Raw genomic sequence first — 16,636 nt, 5'->3', positions numbered from 1 at the left:
TGGAATTTCTTTAATTTATTCCAGAAGCTTCCATCCTTAACACGCTTTTTTCTCGCTTTTCTAGCCATGTATATAATATCTGGAATATGTGATGGTGAGCTTCTAACTTTCTTTGGCTTCCTTATTTCACAACTCTGCAAATTCGGTAATTTTATTTTTTAGCGCAAACACAATTTTAAAGATCTCCTGCGGCACATAGCAGAAAACTGCTCCTTCAGCTTTATTACTCAAAGACGTGGACGTCCCCTACACAATAAATCAGCATGCATATTTTAAAATGGATAATATTTCACTAATAAACGTTTCAGCTAATTATGTTGGGTACACATTTATTGAATATAGTGACCACTCAGGGCACTTCAATTAGAACTACTCTTTAAACTGGCATTACATTTAGATTACCACCGTCAACTTTGATTTAAAATGCACTGTTGTTCCGCGTACTCTTTCAACAAAACGCCTTTTTCTAGATTGGAGAAAAATACTCATAACGCCGAAGTTGTGAGCTTGTGAACATCAAACGCCGAAGTATTTAGATGGACGTCTTTGGGAAATCATAACTCTTAACTAGCGTCATCCTCACATTATGTTACCAGCGCATTATCTATAGAACACAAATAGAAATCACTGGCACCTAAAACAGCAACAGCTCTTCTGGAGTCTGGGTCTCGTCTTTGTTATTGAAGTTTGAAGGTTATTTATCCTACCTGCTTACGGGAACGGGAGCAGACGCTAAAGGCTACGTAGCTTGACAAAAGGCCTCTGCTGCTATTATAGTTCGCCACGCATGCCGATGAACATGACAGAACGTTGCCCCTGTAATCATGCGCGCATCTGTCTGTCGACCGACGCCCAGACTTCGTTCCATTGCTGCTGGCCGAGCTCCTTGCAGTGCGATTAGATCTCGTGGTTGAGGGCCGCGATCCTCTTCCGGAGGTTTCGATTCAGCTTCTACGTCTTCCATCTGGGCGTGAGGAAATTCTTGGCGTCGACCAGGTGCGCCAATCGAGCGTCCATGCGGTTGAGCTTGAGGTCCATTTCGATGGTCTTGGTGACTGCAGCCACGTCCTTCTTGAGCTTCGCTACGAGGTCCGCGAAGGTCTCGTATTCTTCGTGGTCGTCCTTCCTTCTCTTGCGGAAGGTGTCCCAGTCCACTATTTTGAAGGCCCTCTGCAGGGCCGCGCATACCGGGAGGGAGATTTCCACGATGTAGTGGTCACTGCCTAGGTTCTCTTGTAAGTTATGCCACTCCGCTCTCGGCGCGTTCTTGACGAAGGCCAGGTCCGGGGTGGTGTCACCTGAGATCGAGTTTCCCGTGCGCGTGGGACTATGGGGGTCAGTGATCAGTTCTAGGGAGCTGTCAGTTACTGCCTGCATGAGTCTGCAGCCTTTGGGAATGCTTCTCACGAAGCCCCAGGACTCGTGCGGCGCGTTGAAAGAACCGGCCATAACGAGCGGCGTCTCTCTCGCCTTGGACGACGCCTTGGTGTTGATCTCCTTGTTGGACTCTTCAGGTGTGGATCCCCGCTGCCACGACCGCGACGAGGAAAGGTCCACCTTTAACCACATGCTGTAGCAATGTTCTGCATTGCACTACTCGCCTTTCATCAGGCAAGAAGACTGGGAAGAAGCCGTCAAGAGCGACAACCTTCCAGTCCAGCTTCGGGCTGTCCAAAGGGCCTGCGAAAGGGCTGAAGATCACGGTCTTCCGCCCCCGGTGCAGGTGCGGCCCGCGACTACGACAAAGTAGTCCCTTAGGACAAAATAGTTTCTTGTCTGTCTGTCTGTAACCCCGATTGTATAGCTTCATATATTACCAAATGTGCAGTACACTATCGCCTTGTGTTACAAGAGTGTAACACGTGCCGAAATTTTATTTGTTGCCATCGGAGTGGAGAGCAAGTAACAAGCATGAATTCGGATCGAAGCGGGCGGATGCGAGGTATCATGTGATATGCCATGGCTAGTGGCATAAAATACAACCTGCGCAGTGTTGACAGACTGCACAGATTATGCTTCCTTATATAATATGCAGTGAACTCTCGTTAAGACGAACTCGGTTAAGCCGAATTTGCGCATATAACGAACAACATGGCAACGTTTGTTTGGTTTTCCGCAGACTCAATGAAAAATAAATCCGCTTAAGACGAAGCGTCTCAGAGGTAATCTTCGGTTAAGACGAACATTCGGAGTGACCGCCACCGCTACCAATCCTAGACTACTTGGGTGCCACGATGTGCCGCGCGCGCATTAAAGCACCCTAATAGAGGCCTGCGCCGCACATCGCCCGTGGACAAAGGCGAAAGCAAGACCAGAAAAAAAATTCAAAAATCTGGAGAAACTCTGCTGGCCATTGCCGTTTTTCAGCGGCCGAAGGTGAATTGGCGTCATCATACGGGTCGTACAGGTTTTCCACCGCGACCGCGCCACCGGTGTTGGCCACCGATATCATCCGTTCTCTCTGCCACCTCGACACCTGTCGGTCACGTAACCTTGCCGTACCTAAGAGCATTATACGTTTTCCTTGCCTCGCTGGCCTCGCTGTATTCCTATTTTTCTGTATGGCCTAATTAATTTTGAACTTTCTTAGGGGCGCTTCCGTACAGTGACGGATAGGAGGTCAGAGCTGGAAAGGATGAGTGGCGCTACCTTGAAAACTTGTTTTATATAGGGACCTTATGTCAAGACAGCATTTTTACTCGTCTCATCCGTTACAGGAAGTTGATCGTGGACACTGGCATAAAACATTTTCGGGTGAAAAAGTTCACGTTACTTTTTTTTTCAAAGTAAAAAGTGAATACTGTTAGGACCAGGCTAAGAGAAGTTAATTTAGGGCTCAGTTGGACCACAGCATTCCCGCCTTACTGCCTTCGCAAAGGGAGTGTTCGCCACCGAGTGGCGCTGTCCTGCCCTGCCACTCGCTCCCATCGCAATGAGGCGTCAGTTATCGCTGATTGCGCTAGCTGTGGTTGTTGTCTTGCATCATTGTTGGAAAAGTCAGTGTCAAAGACGTTGCGCAGTGCTTCTGCAAATGCTTAAAGAAAAAAAAAAGAGAAAAGAACACAGCGCAAGGAGACGAGGACAAAAAAGAAGGCAGGTAGCGCCCGTACGTTGTGCCTGCCTTCTTTTTTGTCTCAAGTATGTTACACCAATTCGGCAACATCAAACTCCTGCTGCAATTGCAAATGCTATGAGCTTTGCAGAAGTCGCAGAAATAATTAATTGTGTAAATACAGTGTTATCATCTATTAAAATTAGTCGTTTTACGAGCGAGAAATGTTGGTAAAATAGAGCATAATTAGGAAAATATTTTTGTCATATCAACACTGTCTCGCGCACGTTGAATCCGGATCCACGACACTGGTGCACTGATGTGTACCGCTTTGGAAGCCCCAGCTTGACATACGTTAGCTGCCTACTGAAGGGGTTGAGACATCGATTTTGTGGCTTACGCGTTCTTTGTTTCAAACTTTTCTTATTGCTCCAGGAAGCATGATACGTACAAGCTCGAAGATTCGTATATTCTCAGTAAATAATTTATTATCGCATTATTTATGTGAACGATTTTCAGTTTCCGTTTCTGGGCGCCGAGTTAGACAGTGACGTCACTTGTCTAGGAAGCTTGGTCACGTGGGCCCACAAATCTGTGACGCACGCATTGCAGCATCGTCCGCTTTCGTACACACGTTCTGTACCAGCGCAGGCGAAGAAAACCATGGCGATAGTTGTCATGGCTAGCTGCGGCAGCTACGATTCCGACTTTACGTCTGAGTCCGATGCGGCTCACTGCAATATAGACTCGAGATTCTCTAGGCGTGCCCGGTGATGTGGGTCACCGCTAATTGTACGTCACCCTAATGCGTTATGACGACACTAAAACTTTCGTTACGCTTCCAACACTGTGAGGCCGGTGTCAATCGCGCTAGCGATGGGTCTCGATTGCGAGAACGAGCGTTTAGGCACTCTTTCGAAGCGAATTAAAATATATTTTAAACGTTTGCTGTGTCTAACACTTCATGTTTGGTGTCCTTACATAGACAGGAAGCATACAGCAGGCTTTTTATAGCCTCAGAATTTGGTCTCTCAACCCCTTTAAAGCTCATCAGTGAGTACGAATCTGGCGCCTGTACGTGTTGTGTTTCTCTCGAGTACCAACAAAGATAATTCATAGTATCAATTAGTAAAACATTAATACCGAAGTGGTCACAATTACCCGAACACTCGATATCTCTTACTTCTACGCCAAATTGTTAGATTTTTTTTCAAAGCTGTACATCATCTCCCCCGGACAGATATCTACAAAGTTCCGCACCTCATAGTGACAAAATAACTATAAGAAGAACGGCAGATAGGGCGAATTGGTGGTTTTCCATGGATGCGTCCCCTCTCTCTCTCTTTGTCCCGTGGCGGTAGTGCTGTTTTTAAGTAATATGGAATATCTATAAGATTAACCATTCTGAGTTTCCCAGATAGCCTGGACAACTGCCACAGAAGGCGGTCAGCACACTTGATTGCTGACAAGTTTATTCACCTACTCCTGGTCAACCACGCAAGCGTATAGTGGCCGAAAAAAATAATAAAAAATAATACCTGCATCATACTCGCATAAAAGCCACCCAGAAAATATGTTAGGCTATAAGTTAAATTCTCTGTATTAAACAAGTTCTATTGACAAGGTGCTAACATAAATGATGTTCTTTGTTTTCCTGTGCTCACATGACGAGTTGTCAGGTTTTAATTATGCTGCGCTATTATTCCGGTATCTCTTAGTTGACTATGTCAACAAACGAGTAACATTTTCCGTCTTCCTAAAGAAAAAGTGTTTTCCTAGTTGTGGTGTGCTTCTTTTGTCAACACTTCTTGTTCGTAAATAATGTTGCGTTTATTTATTATATTTAATAGATATTGACGCTGTGTCTACAGAATTAAGAGTCTTTCTGCGACCTCTGCAAAGGTAATATCATTTGCAGAAGCACGGCTCGACTTCATTGACACTGACTGTTCTAACAATGATGCTAGACAAAAACCTCCGCCAGCTCAATCAGCGAAAACTGACGCGCGTTCAGTTGAATGCGCCTTAGAGCGATGGGAGTGAGGCAGGGGTTAGGGTGGCTCGATGTAAGCGCCGCCTCCGTGGTGTCGAGGCACCCTAGCAGGGGTTGGTTGCTGCTGGAGAGCGGCGGTCTCCCCCGGCGACCTATGGTAAACAGTTCCTTTGCGAAGACATTAAGGGGGAAACGCGCATGGTCTCTAGTCCGGTCGGGACTCTACGTACCTCAGTGAGAGTGAAGCAAAACAGCTCTGTGAGCGGGAGTTCAAATATACATTTTAACGCCCCCTAAACTTTTGACAAAAGCGTCTCGTGCGTTAAGCACAAACCTTCGCAAACACGCGCACACAAAGAGAACAAAAGCAAGTAAATGCTCATTGACAGCGAATGTCAATTGCGAAAAACGACTGGTTTACATACGGTGAAATGGTTTACCTTCGCTACCAGGCACAGTTATTAAAGAGCACGAAGTATTTTCACCAGTCACAGAGCACCCAAATGCGGAACAAAAAGGGAAGGCTGCGGCTAGTCGTCTTCTACCAGTCAGCTCGCATGACTGCCGTATCAGTAAATGTTCAGCAACGTGCGTGGTGTGAGGGTTGGTCACTGTAGCTGATATCAATTTTGCTTTATATTTTGTCCACATACGCTCTGCAGTCATAATGATTTGCACGAAACGTGGATAGATGTCGGCTATTTCTGCATTTCATCTTCTTCTTTCTGGGGTTTTACGTGCCAAAACCAGTTCTGATTATTAGTGGAGGGCTCCGGAATAATTTCGACCACCTGGGGTTCTTTAACGTGCACTACAACGCAAGCACACGGGCGTTTTTGCATTTCGCCTCCATCGAAATGCGGCCGCCGGGGCCGGGATTCGATCCCGCGACCTCGGGCTCAGCAGCGCAACGCCTTGGCTGACTAAGCCACCCCGGCGGGTATTTCTGCATTTCAAATACTTATAAATGTGCTATGGAATATAGCTTGTAATTTTGGCAAAGTGCCCGTGCCCCCGTTTTTTTTTCAGAAATGCGCCAAGTTCTGTTGGAGCGATGCTTTTTAAAGCTGTCTATTCCCTTTGGAGGTTAGGAGGTGGGCGTATTATTGTTGTGGGACATGACGAGATATGTGGTGCAAACAGAAGGCTGTACGACATCGAAGAAATAACGAAACTTTTCCGAGACGTCGCGTAGCTTGGAGCGCCAAAGTAACGTAAGGCACTCGGCAACAGAGAGAACAATCATACTTGTCGGGCGTAAAAAGAACACGAAGCGTAGGATAACTGAAGTCTGCTGGAAGAGTCACCCGACACGTTGTTAACATGTAAATTCTCCATTACTGTCATATGTCCAAGACGTTCACCATAAAACGTGATCACAGTGAAAGATAGAAGGTTGCCATCGAAACATGCAGTAAGACCTCCTTTGATGTCAAGAGCCGCAAGCGACAGTGAGGCAATACAAGATCTTTTCACGAAAGGCAATACTGTCAGCCACTCAATAGTGGCACGACTCTACGAAGCAGACCCATAGGGTTTCTCGGAAAGAAAGCTTTGTAGTACAAGAAGCATTCGTCCTGGTTCCGCGTTGGATTCCCCGGATCAGTACACATTTTTCTTATTAAACTGCGAAGCTTTCTTTTGAGAAAAGCGTAAGAATTTCCTGTAGGAGCTTCGTGCTACAGTTTGGTAGATGATAGCTTTCAGTTTTATGAACCTTTCTCCACCTCACGGGCTTTCGCAAAACTGACTTGCCACTAGTTTTTCACAGGAGGAAGGGACGGGGCGGTGACAATACGCAGTTACAGCGGAGAGGGTGCTACATTACACGGTCAGAAGCACCGATAGGCTCAGAGTGAAAGTTGGTAGTTTCTTCGGGGAGCACTATACAGGAAGACTGACTACAGTAGGCGAAACAGATCGAGAGACCCGCCCATTGGTACGCGTGCAATTTATGACGGCATGGTGTCGCGCAACAACAACAACAACAACAACAACACAACAACAACAACAACAACAACAACAACAACAACAACAACAACAACAACAACAACAACAACAACAACAACAACAACAACAACAACAACAACAACAAAAGGCCTCAAACGAGAACAACACTATGAGAGCCTAATGAAATGAGGCTACAGTTGATGCTGTACAAAATGTCGTGAAGGACGGGGTGGCAACCCCAGCAATTCCGGACATCGCCTTTAGTTCACAGCTTTTACACCATGTGGCGCACGGACCTTTAAGATTCGAAATTCGCGCGATGACGCACGAAGTGTACTGGACGATAACAGAATACACGTTTTAACAATAAAAAAAAAAGAAAAAAAAATGAACCGCTGACACCATCGAGCATAGACGAGCGCGAATAAGGAATGGCAGATCTGATAACCGCCGCGCGTATAAGACGAGCGGCCAGCTACTCTACTGTGAATCAGCAGTTTGGCTGCTATTGATAGGCGTTTAGAGGCTCAGCCCTGCTTCGAGAAAGCGAATGCAGAATCTTGAAAGAGCGGCCTGCGCTTTTCCTCGTCCAACTTTTTGTCCGATCGAATCAAAAAAGCAAAAATGCCCTTTTTTCGCTTCATTTCTCGAAAGCTGATTCTAAAATAATAATGTAAGCTTGCTAAATAGTGGCGGTGGGCGCATGTTTCAGGATATGCAGTCGCATGATTGACGGCCTTAATCTCGGTTGGCCTCAGTTTACGAGTCCATTTGCGCATTTGCGTGCAGGTGCCTGGTCAAGTTGTGTTCACTGCCACGGAATTTCCTTTTTTCGAAAGCGAAAGCCTTAGGTGCATGGCTATATTTTTGGTGCCATTGGCGGTGACCTTGGCGAAACCGCGCCGTAACGAAAATGGCCGACGCCGCAAAGAGTAAAATGACGTCAACAAATGCTCGGATTGACGTAAGTTTTCTCAAGGAGGTTCCTGTGAACAAAGTAAATTACTGGCTTTGTAAAGAAAATTTGCTACATTTCAGCCGAACACCTTTTCTAAGCTCTTGGTAAGCGACGGGTGTAAATGCAGAAAATCATCTGTATCTGGTCAGTGTTCAAAGACCTGCTTCACTGCACAATGTCATAGCCAGACATTCTGTTCGAGGAGGGGGGCTCACGTTGCAGCGTGGCCTCCTCCTCATAGAATTTGTCGAGGGATCACATGCATCAATAATAACTGCATTGTCATTGCCAATGTCATTGTATATTAGAGGCTGCAAACGAACTATATACTGAATGCTAATTAACTGTCAAGTAAAGTATGTATTTTTTCACAAAAGAATATATTCGTATGTCCCAAAAATTATGGCATAAATAACTGATATCAATGGTTCGGCGTTTTTTCGTCTATTTATTAAGTAAAGAAAATATCACACGAACTTTAGAACTAAATGAGTTCGATACGAGCAAAGCAGTGCATACAGCAGGTGTGAAAAATGTGAAGGCCATGAAAAGAACAAGTTGAGCACAACTATTTTGATAAATCTTTGACATTCGAGAACCTTCTTTACTTTATGTACAGTCGCGAGCAGAAGTTTGGAGACCATGGCATCAGCAAAAAATTTCAATATATTCAAGCGCAGCTGCGCGGCCCCGAATTGGCTTAATACGTTGTATTGGTCCAACACGCGCACGTAGGCTTGCGCTCTTGATTTCAGCCGGAAAGCCTGGCTGCGAAGGAAAAAAGAATAAAATCGTGGCAGCAGAGAGGCTCGGCCTTTCTGTACCGACGTGGGAGCGACCCGCTACGTGCTGACGCGCGTTCCGAGGGACCGTAATAAAGTTTTATCATACCATCATACCATACCTTTGGTCCACAAACTTTAGCTCGTGACTGTACATATGCAACGGCCAGGGAAAAACCTCAATGACGCTGTCCTTCGTTGCAACAGATTGCGCATGAGCAGTTGTTACCGGTCGTGTATTGTAATTACACCGATAATATAGTCGCAACAGTAAGGTACATATAAGAAGCAGGAGTTCTGCAAGATGTACATTAGAAATGCGAAAATAGAATGGAATATACAAGTGCCAAGATACAAGTTGATAAAGGGCACAAAAGTGTCACTGGTAACAAAATGCACTGTTTGTATACACAAAGCCTCGCAACAAGATGTTTAAATATATGTATAAGTATCCAATAAATCCACGAATTTAAGGAAACGTCACTGTATGTAATGCCTCAAACAAGACAAATAGACATGTTGCGCAGTCACACATAGTAGTAGCTTTACGCTTAGAAAGACTGACAATCCAGGCAAGAACAAAACTATGATCGCAGAAATCGTGATATGTTCCGGAAGGACCGCCTGTTGGGCTAGTTGGTCTAACATAGTTACTTTCAGTTTGGCAGAACAGTTTGGTTCTCCTAGAAGCTGACAAGGAAGGTGGATTTGTTGTGATGCCGAAAGGCATGTTTAATGAAAAAGCCCAAGCGGCAGGGGACAAGAACTTTGTGGCTGTTTAAAAAAGTGCAGTGAGGGTTAAGCCTAAGTTCCTAAAATTTTGTAAGGACTTGAAATTGAATGCTCTTGCTAGTGCTATTAGAAAGAGTAAGGGGAACAGTCTGAAGGTTTTCTTTTCTGCAAAAACACATAAGGTAGATGTGCCTTTCAGAACCATTGTGAGCGAAGGGGGGGGGGGGGGGGCTTGGCAAAAGAATGTTAGTTTTTACTGAAGAGCCTTAAGTGACTCACGGTTGTTGATTCCTTCCGCGTGAGGAAATCTGAAGAAGTCACTGAATGTGTGAAACACAACGAGAGTATAGATTATGGCTTGTCTGTCGACGTTGAGGACTTGTATTATTCAGTACCTCAAGATAAGCTCTTAGTTGCTGTTAGGAAGTGCATTGAAGAGTGGGGAATGCGATTTCCAAAACTCTGCTTGCTTGTCGGTTCATAATTTAACGCTTTTTGAATTTTATCTTAGTGTAACATCTATTTTTTTTTAACGAGCAGCATTTTCTGCAACGTATAGGAGTGTGTATTGGGTCTTGCGTGGCTCCGATTCTATGCGACATATTTTTAGCTGAGATTGACAGTGCGCTTTATTTGGCTTTTAATGGGGGGAAGGTATTCAAAGTGTTTTGGTACGTCGATGACTTTTTAATTCTCTTAAAGAAAGAGGACGGTTTCACTGTGCCTGGGAGTATTTTAGATGTTTTTATTCAAGCTGGGCAGGGTTTGAGTTTCACTCATGAATTGCTTCGATCTGAGGGGTTACAATTCCTGGATCTCAGGCTAAAATTTAGTGTAGGCCATGTTTGCTGAGAGTACTTCCCACGGGTTAAGAAGTGTCCCCTGCCTTTTGACTCTGCCCACTCTGAAATAGTAAAAAGGGGCATCGCATTACAATGTCTGGTTGCTGCGCTCCGTAAGTCATGCCCGCATTCAATGCAGCATAGCTTTGACAATCAGATTGGTCGCCTTCTAGCAGCGGGATTCCCTGAGTTGCTTGTTGTTGCGGTGGCCGAGTCTATCCTGCAGAGGGTAAAGAACAGAGCTGGAGCGGAAAGGGCTGAGACCCAGCGATGGATGGCGAGACCCGTAGCCATGCCTTATATGCATCAGGGCCGGTATTTTGTAGCGATGCCTTTCAAGTAATAATGCCTTTTCGCGCTTATCGCGCTTTGTCAGTGGTCAGAGCGACGGTCCGCTCGCGTTATCAACGTTGATATCGTGAGTGGACCGTCGCTCTGACCACTGACAAAGCGCGATAAGCGCGAAAAGGCATTATTACTTTAAAGGCATCGCTACAAAATACCGGCCCAGGTCTCGCACAACCTGAAGAAGGTCGCGAACAGGCATCGTATTCCTGTGGTCTTCACGGTTCCTAATAAGCTATCCAGGCTCTGCCCTCGAATTTGCGGTGATAGGAAAGGAGGTTGCCAAACCAGCCACGATAGCCGCTTCGTGGGGTGTGCGACAGGAGTGGTATACTCAGTCCCCTTGTTGTGCGGGAAGGTGTACATCGGCCAAACCGAACGGTGCATAAACGACCGGCTCAGGGAGCAAGCGCTAAAAGTTAAGAAAAAATAGTACAAGTGTGCACATTTGGTTGCCCACATTATTACGGGTGGTTGCGAGGCACGACTTTATGAGACCACTATCTTAGGCAAATCAACAAACTACACGGCTCGAGTGGCTCTAGAAGCATTCTACATCCACAAGAACTCAGATATTTGTATAAGCGAAGCGTCAATTCTTTTACACAGTGCCGAAATGAACTATTTGAACTCTGTTGCCTGAGGAAGATAGTACTGTTAACTTTTTTAGATTTCTTTTTATCACCTCTCATGGGAAAGGGGCGTGACACTGGTGTACGTGGTTCACCTTATAAATCGGAGGGTTGGTTGACTGAAATAAACGGTTGGTAGTAGCGCTCGTCCGCGTCTGTCGTGTCTTCATGTGTGCTGCGCGTACTTTTTTGCGCTATGTCTGAAAGTAACTCGTGATAAGTACTTGGGCCATGCGGCGGTCGTGACAGCACCACATGGGTAGATAATAGAGGAATAATGCAGAAATCAGTACGAAAATGTGCAATTTAACTGCCTACAGAGCGGCGACAAATTTTCTGCACCCAAAATTAAGGAAGGGTATTGCTTCGGCTCAAAAAAGAAGTAAAAGCGGGTAGCTAAAAAGGAAACAAAAAACCAAACGAAAGCCACAGATGATGCGGCAAGTTAAACTATCCAATATCCGAGTGTGTTTGTTGGCAAACGCCGCGAGGGCCGGGCTTTCAATAAACAAGGTCGGTAAAAATTGGTTATTGATGTCCTCGGAATTTTTGTTTTCACACCATAATTTTGATCATGATGCTAACTGTTTGAATAAACGGCGAAAATTTCTGCGGTTTTAGAAACTAATGAACAGTCATACGTTTTCATAATTACGAGTTTGTGGACCTGAAGGAACAGAACTTTTACTTGCATTGATTTTTGCCACTTCGCTATCTAAAGGACAAGCTTCACTCGGCGGGGAAGTTTAGTGAAGCGGTCAATGACTTCGGACACGTTGATGCCGACGTCTCTGTGGACGTATATAAGCGCCTGCCTAACCATGTGTTCTTCAGATATTGTAGAGCGCAAGTAGTTTTTTAGTAATCGCATGTTAAAAATATACTATCTGCGCTTGAAGCGGTCACTAGAAGGGTGACTAGAATCTGAAGCCGTTTCTGCACATTTACATAGAACCTGCTGTCGCAATGAGAGAGGGCATCCATTCTAGTGCTAAAACCTAAAAGTACTCCTTCGATGTCGTTGGCATCCTTGTTTAGCTCCCTTGCACAAACAATAAACTGTTGGATACCGGCAATATCCGTCGTTTCGTCAGCAAATATGGAGAAGCAGCCTGCACCATTTACTTTTGCATCTAGGTTTTCTTTGATAATTTCACCACAAATTTCTATAATTTGGTTTTGTGCATCTGGGCTTAAATGCGAGGTAATACTGGGGCAACATCCAAATGGTTCTTCAGGTGTGTATCTCCACAATCAGCTCGCAAATGAAGAAGCGCTCTGAAAATACCAATGTTTTCAGAGGGGATTTGCCTAAATTCATAGGACCACTGTCCCTATGGCCACGGAGAGCCAGACTTTGTCGTCCGCAAAAAAGAACCACCTCTAACTTTCTTCCGTTAACTTTCTTCTGTTTTCTATTATTTTACTTTGCCTGCCCTGGTCCAGGTTATTGACCACATCGGGCGGCCTTCCTGAAAATGTTTGGAGCAAATTATCAGCTGCCATCTGGCAGTCACGGTCATATTTAGTATTTTCGTGTGTGTGGAAGATTGCGAGCGCGGGCTTCCATTTCTGAAACGGCTTGGACACGAGGGCTCCTGTGCGCGCATGTTAGCTCAAGTTTATAAGAACATTAAACCCATAAAGTTCCAGAATTGAAAATCTAAAGCACGCCTTTGGAAATGTCAGTGCACCTTTCGCGTCATAAGTTTATGAGAACTTTATACCCATAAAGTTTCGGAATTGAAGTCCATGCGCTCCGTAGATTCCGCGGCCGCTGCGAGATGCCGCAACGCGCCCGCTCGCTATCGAAAAACCCTTGAAAGTGTGTGCTCGGATGGGGCTCCTTGCGTTACGTGACTCCAGGTGCAAGGGCGTTGCCATTAAAGCCAGCCCGAGTTCGCAATGTGCGTGCCGAAATGTCTTTTCGAGCGTGAAAAAAGACATTGTAGACAAAATCCAGAATGATTCCCGGCACCGGTGGTTGTTTTGGTCGGCGGTGCATGCGAGCACGAAATAATTTCGAGGGGGGGGGGAGGGTCTGAAGCCTCAACAGTGCTACTACTGCTACTACTACCTCTACTGCTACTACTATTACATTATTATTACATAATTATTATAGAGGCAGTACAACAACGATGAAAGCTTTACATGAGATCCAACGCAGGGTTTTAGCATAAGTGATGCGAATGTTCCATTGCGATTATAGAAAATTTTTCATGTGTTAAATCTGTCGATTTGATGCAGATTGACAGTGGAATCAACGTTCTCTGGCTTACTTATCGTGATTATAATTTTTTTTCATTTACCATAAACCACATTTCCACTATTAAATCTCTTAAGCAAACTTTAGTGGACTCTGGGCATGGGCTCCCGTGTACTAGTGAGGGATAGTGCCCCTGTATACACAGGGCCTCTCTTTTCCTCGCGCCACCGGCACCGCCGTTGGCCGAGTGTCGTCACGCCGTGACAAGTGTTATAAGTCGTTCTATTCAGCACAGAGCAGAGAACATGGCGGAAACAACGCCGGTACACCACTTGCTTCCGCTCTTGTGCCATCCGTATCGGCAAAGGCGCGTTCCCACCACGGCGTCAGGAAACACTTCTGGCCGCTTAGGCCGGAGCAGCGGTCTCACTCCTATCGCGTGCACCCGAGCAGTATACACACCCAAGCAACGCAAAATGTTGCCGTAACGTTCTCTGAATGTGCACAAATGTCGGCGTATAACGTTGCCTACATGCTGCTAATGTCCTCTTTTTTGATCGCCAGACAACGTTGGGCCGTAACGTTGTGGCAGCGTTAAGCAGCACATTCACGACGTTAACATAACGTTAACAGAACTTCCTGGCAACGTAATGTGGATGTTGCCTTTTGTCACTTGAGCTTTCAGGCAACGTACGTATGTGACGTTCAAGCAACACTCAACTGACATCGCAGAATATTTGTTGACATACATAACAGCAGTGCTGTCAGCATGACACGGCTGACAGCACTGCAAACCCTTAAATTTATATTTGTTTGACAGATAATTTACTCTAGTAGTTTTCATGTTGCATATGCATGAAAATGTGAAACAAGAATTAGTGAAAAACAGCGTTTTTTACGTATATATCTTGTGTAGCTTACCAAGATATCTGTGTACCTTACCTTGTGGTAAGATACACTATGTACGTAAAATAATGCTGCTTTCACCAGTTCTTGTTTACATTTTCATGCATATACAACATGAAAACTACTAGAATGCATTATCTGTCAAACAAATATAAATTTAAGAGATTGCGGTGCTGTCAGCCGTGTAATGCTGACAGCACTGCTGTACGGGCAGCTCATCTGTCTTGCACTATATATAGTACCAACGCGCCCTAAGCCAGAATCCTTAAAGTGTTTCACATGGTGGTTTGCCTGACTTGTCTTGCTGTTGTCCATAGCACAGCATATAAATGCTAACTGCAAGTAAAAGTGCACAATGCAAAGCTGCGAAGTGGTTCATAAGAACAATTTTTCATTTTGGCTATAACAGCAAGAGAAGCAGCATGCACGTCCAATGTGCAGAGGTTCTCGTATAAAGGTTCTCGCAGCACGAAAGTGAATATATTCCACAAATGTTCATTTCCTTAAACATATCATTTAGGCTTAGACCATATAAAAAAATCAGTCTTTGCTTCCGACTTGCTGCTCTAAAAATCATGTGTCGGTAGCTGCATGTGCTGCATGTGTCGGTAGCTGCATGTGCATGTGCTTAGAAATTGCATAATAGCCAACATCAGCTGCTAAGAACAAACGCTAGTATGTAGGAATTGTTTGTGCAGGAGGAATATGTGGTGGCTGAATAAGCACCCATGAATATGCATTGGTCCACCTTAAATAATAGTGAATGCCATAGACAAACCTGGTTCTAATGTCAAACCATGCATTTATTTACTGTCTGCTTACATCATCCTGGCAAACAAATGACACTTATGTAACAGTAACTTAAAAACTGATAACACACTTAAATATATTTTCTATTAAACATCAAGGTCTTCTATCGCATATTAAGACTCTACTAACAGCTACAACTACAACACAATATATTTTGCTTTCCCATGTTGGTCAGACTTCGAAATCTTTTGCTTTGTGTCGAGTTCCCTTATTTCAATGCCAGAACACAATTTATACTTCTTACTAACAGCACAAATACTGTCCTCCTTCACTTTGCAATGTACAACACAACACAGTAACACTGCGGTTGGATACTATCTCCTGCCAAGCATCCAGCCGGTCTTTTTGCCTAAGCTTGCAGACATGGCAGCAAGTGTGAAGTAGTCAACACAGCCCAAGGTGTAGAGTAACAGAAAGTCATCCAAGCACTGACAGCCAGCCATCACTTTTGCAGAGGATAGCCAGCAGCACAAGTGATGCACACATGCCTCCCTCGGTAGCTTCACTTGCATCCAGACCTCACTGGTTTCCAAGTCAATAATGCGGTAACCTGCAGAGACATCAATTACATCAAACTATAAAGTGCCATCTGAAACACTGAAGTAAGCCATGTTTACTGTGAAACCAGGATATAAAAATGCTTACAAACAACTTAAGCTTCGCATCACTGTGAAACAAACAATAGTGACTTTACGCAGGAGAATAATGCAAAACAACAAAAGCAAATTTCAGTAAAACCTAACCATTATAGCTATAAGTTTGGACACAAGAGCAAGGAAAGCACAATAAACAATACCCACAACTTCCTTTATTGCGCTAAGCAGTTAAGACGTTAGTATCAATATATTCCTTTAAAATAAAGCTTCCTTGCAATGCCACGGCAGCTTGTTACATCCAGTTCAGTCTTGGAAGAAAACAAAAATTACCAAATGATGTGAATGCTCTACCACGGTACCAAAACCACATTTCATTCGTGATTAAAGTTCCAATAAGTGAGTGATAAATTTGACTTGTTGGTACAACATATTGGTGAATTGCAGCACAGATATTGACGACAGAAAAGACGAGACAATAGACGTGTGCTGGCTTCCAACAAAAAGCTTTATTTTCAGCGACCCATGTTTATAGCCGTCACTCATCACATTGCACACGCGCAATTCACACCCTTAGGAAGGTCAACTCTGTGATAAGTGTACAGATGCTGACACACACAGAGCCTAGTCGCGCAATCTTTTCAGCTTCAATAATTTCACGTGTTAGTTGATCACCGCTTCTGCTGACAACAGTACACCGAGCAAACAATGGTTCACAGGCACACGAACTGCAACAACATGCAAGCCAACTGTCATGCATGTTTTTCTTGACATTGTATGAGTGTTCTCTCAGCTGGTCATTGATACAGCGTCCTGTTTGGCCTATGTACTGTTT

This window comes from Dermacentor silvarum, chromosome 3 (genome assembly GCF_013339745.2).
Source record: "Dermacentor silvarum isolate Dsil-2018 chromosome 3, BIME_Dsil_1.4, whole genome shotgun sequence".
Lineage (NCBI taxonomy): Eukaryota > Metazoa > Arthropoda > Arachnida > Ixodida > Ixodidae > Dermacentor > Dermacentor silvarum.
This window is presented reverse-complemented; position numbering follows the sequence as displayed.